At 36.6% G+C, this 5,876-nt stretch overlaps 1 long non-coding RNA gene across 1 annotated transcript; it reads left to right on the top strand.

Moving 5' to 3' along the window:
• The first annotated feature begins 791 nt into the window (after nt 1–791).
• On the top strand, nt 792–5,374 carry LOC145539659 (uncharacterized). The gene is made up of 2 exons (XR_014077882.1): nt 792–3,096; nt 4,752–5,374. It is a non-coding gene; the product is annotated as an uncharacterized LOC145539659 (long non-coding RNA).
• Nucleotides 5,375–5,876: the final 502 nt, after the last annotated feature.

Below are 5,876 nucleotides of genomic sequence, written 5' to 3'. Positions count from 1 at the left end.
AAAACATTGAAATTATCATTTTACAGATCGAAAATTTGATACCTGTATAAATTTAGGGACCTTCCCATGGTAACATAGCTAATAAGTGACAGTGTTGGGACTTGACACAAGTAAATCAGTCTTAAAATCTATGACTCAAACCCCTTATATAATGCTGTTTCCCTGAAGTGACAGTCTGCCAATGATGTGGACTAAGATAGTAAATATATTTATTAATAAAAAATATGGGCTTTTATTTATTAATAAAAAATATATATATGGGCTTTCTTGATGGCTCAGATGATAAAGAATCTGTCTGCAATACAAGAGACTTGGATTTAATCCCTGGGTTGGGAAGATGCCCTGGAGAAGGGAATGACTACCCACTCCAGTATTCTTGCCTGGAGAATCCCATGGACATAGGCGCTTGGCAAGCTACAGTCCATGGGGTCACAAAAAGTCAGATAGAACTGAGCGACTAACACTTTCACTTTCTTCATGACATTACTTCAAGATAAAAGCAATTTTCATTTCTAATAATTTTTGTATATATTAATACGTAATGCTTTATCCATGGAAACAAGACAATATTTAATAGTTAATACTTGAGAATTATTTACGTGGCTTTCCCACTTCCTTATGACCTTGATTTTCAAAACAAACAATACAAAATATTTTAATAAAGTGGTGGTTAGCTAACAACTGAAGACTTCATAGCTTAATTTAGATAAAGTTTGAACTAGAAATCCCTCAAGAATGGGAAGACTAGTGTTCAACTATTTTCTAATGTAAACTATTTCACAACTGTGTGTTAGCAAGTCCTTGGAATCAGTCATAATAAGTTAAATTATGAGGGGACATAGTAACTTGGTTGAGATTAACATAGTCTTTGGATTTCAAACCAGCAGGAGTTAAGATTAATAGTCTTTCTTGCAGTAGTCTCTCCTGAGTGAATTTACCTGTGTTCTCATAATGATGGCAGAACACCTCATCTTTATAAATGAATCAGTAGGAAATTCTAAGAATTTCTTTGTATAGCACTTTGGGATTTCTCTTGAACCTTGACCAGTGTTTGAAACATGAGCTCTGTGCTAGGAACAAGAAAGACAGGAATATGACTGGACATTTTAAAATTCCCTTATCCTGGTCAAATCTTTGATTATGTAGGTCACAGAAAAACCTGACACTTCTGTCTACACCAGTCATGTAAAAATATTGTTTGGTTACAACAATCAATTGTCATTAAAGTAATGGAAATTAGGCTCAGAAATATGGGAAATAACAACCTAGGAATAGCATCCTACTTAACTAGCTTAGAATCCATGGTGTTTCATGAGAATTGAAAGGATACAATTTGAGGGACAGTATAATTTAATTATACTATCACCCCAATGGATAGAATTTTATCTTCATTTGACTTTTCAGTCATAATCATGACTTAACTCTTCTCTGTCTAGGAGTCTCCTTGCCTTTCATTTTCCAAATATGAATATCTCAATTCTATTTCACATCTAATCTCTTAGAGAGTCTAAGTGATATAAGTTAGCCATCATCATCTCTGACATGTTGAGGATTTAGGGCTATAGATTACTAGGCAACATATAAATGTAATGTCCTTGGGTCTGGTGTCCTTCTGGATTCCAAACACCAGCTGTATAAAGCAGGTGTAATTCACAGTGGTTCATACTAACAGAAAATTTCAGAACCTTTGCCTCTATACAGATACTGTGAGGACAGGAAACAGCTGCTGTAATCTTGGAAGGTATCAGGTTTTGCTTGCTGATCTCAATAATGATAATGAATAGAGTCATGAGGCACAGAATATAGAACAGAATCAGTTAGCTGCACATTGCATTTGCAGCTTTTGAATCACATTTGCTCTTTAAGCGATACAGTTTGTTTATTATCAACCATTTCAATCTAGAAATCCATGAAAGTTTGGCCAAAACTAATAATGTTTTCTTCAATTAGACTAATTAGAAAATGAGATTTGCATCTTGAAGCCACTCTTCTTTCTGATAGCAAAGCTATATTATAGATGCAATAGAAGCTACATATTGTTGTGTTTTGACAAAGAGTTAGGCTTCTTGTTCATTGAAAATACGCTTCAGTGTATTCAGGCAGAAGTTAAAAATGTAGTAAGGGCTCAGAAAAAGCTCTTATGCTACTTGATGTGAAATTGTGGTCTGACAGTGTTTGCTTACCTACTCTGTTTGTGTCAGGGAAGTACCGTCCTTTGAAAAGTCATTATTTCTATGCTGAACTTGTGTTGCTCAATGCAGTAGTGGTTTCACCCAAAGACTTCAGAGCTGCCAGTTGCTCAGTAAGTGCTGCAACACGTTCATCAGTCAAGAGAAAAGACATTTGGAAAGCAGAGGAACTTCAGGCATTTCTCCATATGTATTCTGAATTCTGAAATAATGTCTATTCACTATATTCACAAAGTTATTCACTTGTTTTTGTGTTTCTCAGCAGCTTGAATTGAATGAAGAACTGAAAATCCCATACTTTCCACCTATTTTAGCATGCAAGAGAAAAGATCATCTAGTAGTATAAAAGTCTTGCAAGAAAAAAGAAATATCTTTTAAAAAATCAAATTGGCCACTCCCCACCTTGAGTTTGGGTTATACTTATTGACTGAATTCCATAGGTAGCAAAGGAAAAAAAAGTCACTTTTACAACAGCGAAACCTGGCCAAGGTTTGAGGTTAACCTTGATGACTTGGCCAGTCATCAAGGTTAACATCATTGGTGAACAATCAGACTGACTGCAACTACAGCTGATATGATGTGACAAAGACATTTTATCTCTGGGGCATTTGCCCCCCACACCCATAACACCAGTCTGACCATCAAAGAAATGTCATAAGAATCCAAATTGAAGGCTCTTCTGCAAAACACATTGACTAGGACTCCTCAAAACTGAAAATCAAGGGAAGTCTGAGAAACTACAGACCAGGGGACCATGAGGAGACATGACTACTACATGTGATATGATACCTTGGATAGGATCCGAGAATAAAATCATCATTGTGTGTTAGCCACTCAGTCATGCCCAACTCTTTTTGACCGCATGGACTGGGACCCGTGAGGCTCCTCTGTCTATGGAGGTTTCCAGGTAAGAATGCTGAAGTGGGTTGCCATTACCTTCTACAAGGTATCTTCCCAACCCTGGGATTGAACCCGGGTCTCCTGCACTGCAGATTCGTTACCACCTGAGCCGCCAGGAAAGCCCATGTTTAGGGGACAATTAGGGAAATGGTAGAAAAGCAAATTAAGTGTAAGCTTTAGTTAATAGTGTTTTTACTCAAGTTGGATTCTTAGCTATAACAAATACTTAGTTATAATAAATGTTAAATGTCTTAAACATCTAACCTTACATTTCAATCTTCAAAATCAAACCAACCCAAACAGGGGAGCTATTTTGCTAGTCATGATGTTGGAGTAGAGAAGGGTGGAGTACAGGGATATGTTTTCACTTTTGAAACCATACATTATATTTGGCTTCTATTTAGCATAAAGTTTTGTCCTCCAGTTTTAATAAGAAGATGAAAAAAAAAGTCAAGTCCAGGTTCTCATGTCATCAGTTTAGGGCTATCATCAGCTTTATGGGTTAAATTTGGCCTCCCTCAAAATTCATATGTTGCAATATTAATCCCTAATACCTGAGATAGGGGTGTTACAGAGGTTCACAAGTTGAGGTTAAATCATTTAGCTAAACTAAACTAAATCATTTAGTTAAACTAAAGTTTAACTAAAGGTTAAATCATTAACGTGGGTTCGTGTGCAATATGACTGGTCTCCTCATACAAAGGGAAGTTTGGACACAGAGACACAGACAAGGGAATGTGAAGTCACAGGGAAGAGACAGCCATTATTAACAAGCCAATTAATAAGGCCTGGAGGAGATCCCTTCCCTCACAGTTGTTAAAATAAACTAATTCTACTACCACCCCACCATCAGCCCCTGATTTTGGATTTCAACCCTCTGGAATGGTAAAGCAATAAAATTCTGCTTTGTAAGCAATCCAATCTGTGGCACTGTGTTAGAGTAGTCCTATTAAAGTTACAGAGTCAGTTACTAATGATTGAAAGGAACATATTTAGTGTCTCAGTGGAGATAGCTTCAAGTGCTATGCAGAGTATCAGGACACAGCCAAGGAAGTCACATTTGGGGAAGGGCTCCAAGATCCAGAATCTTTGGGGCATTCTAAGCAGGGGGAAATGATCTATATTAAGTTATAGGGGTAGAATCATTAAATAGGATTCTTGTTACTATGCTTATTTCACAGTAACCCAGAAATAAAATATCTGTCTATGAAATGGAGTATTTCCTGCCATATAAGTAAAGAAAGATGTCACAACCATCAGTTATTTTAGGCTTCCAAATGTGAATTTCTGAGCCTCAAGGCACCCAAAGTGGAAAACAATGCTTGCAATCCAGCAGCTGTCAGCTGCCTCCCAAGAAGCTAAGATGAAGGATTTGGCCCCAGATAGCTGAGATGCACATGAAAGATATGATTTCCATGAGCCCAGACATTTGCATCTTCCCATGCATAGAAAAGCACTAAATTCCTTGAGATATCTGTTTTTTTTAATTAACAATAATCTTTTTATGTTCAGACTACCTGCCCCTTGTTGCAAACTTCTATATAACCTGACTCCTACCCCCACCTCTCAGGGTTAGTTCTCTCAGGGTCACTTGAGATGATGTCTCCCAGGCTTGAAGTCCTAAAAATTCCCACCAAGTAAAACATAACTCTCAATTTCTAGGTTGTGACTATTTTTCAAGTTGACAAGTCATAGAGGAAGAATCAAGACTCAGCCAAATGTTTCGTGTCCAAAAAGTTAACAGGGAGCTGAACTATTTCTGGCTGGGCACCTGCCTAGTGGACCATTGCTAAGGTTTGTGCCTCAAGATAACTCACAATGACCTGGAACAAAATTAATGAAAATGGGTTGCAGCTAAAAATATTGACCTGAAGGAATAAGAACAGATTTCAAGTTTTAAATGAAACCAAGAGTCTTGATTCACCACAAAAAGTGAAGAGAATCAGACATACAGATTCACAAAGACTGGGGGTGGGAGGGCAGGCCTCCACTATATTCCAACTGAGAGGAGTTATTGATAAATAAATGTCCCTAGTTCTAATCTGCTTGCATGGCCATTCTTGTAAGCCATGCTATCAGTTCTCATATAAATACATTCAAGGAACATCCATTATTATATTCTTACTGTAATTATTGGCTTAATACATTATGTGGAGGGTAATAGCAAAAGAGAAATCACAGTCTCTTCAATTTTTTTTTCCACTTTATTCATCTTGGGGTGGTGGTGGTAGGGAACTGTAGTTAAATATCAACTATGTATAATAAACTATTTTAAATACTGCACAGTGCAAGGAATTTCCTGGTGGTCTAATGGTTAACACTCAGCACTTTCACTGCCATGGCTTGGTTTCATTCCCTGGTTTGGGAACTACAATTACGTAAGCCAATGTAGTGTGGCCCAAAGCAAATTAAGCAATTATTTAAATTAAAATTTTGCATTGTGTAAAGTAACAAGATTCAAGGGGTTCTTGAATCTTGGTTGTAAATTAGCAGTGAAAGAAAATAACCTATAAAGAATTATAACAGACTATTAATATTCATAAACTTATTTTAGTAACTTAGTAAATTGAACTAAATAAATAATTTAACTTTTATTTTTGGTGTGTGTGTGTGTGTGTGTGTGCGTGTGTGTGTGTGTATGTGTGTTTTGAGCAAAAGGAACTTGATCGATTACATAGAAAACTTATGATGAGAACAACTTCCAACTCTAACAGGGATTAACACACATTTAAACTAACATATGCTAAGTCATGCTTCAGAAATCACTTTAGATAAATAGAATGACAC

The sequence above is a fragment of the Giraffa tippelskirchi genome, chromosome 2, assembly GCF_054371585.1.
Source record: "Giraffa tippelskirchi isolate mGirTip1 chromosome 2, T2T-mGirTip1v1.2.pri, whole genome shotgun sequence".
Taxonomy (NCBI): Eukaryota; Metazoa; Chordata; class Mammalia; order Artiodactyla; family Giraffidae; genus Giraffa; species Giraffa tippelskirchi.
The sequence above is the reverse complement of the archived record's forward strand: the minus strand, read 5'-3'. Positions and strand labels throughout refer to the sequence as shown.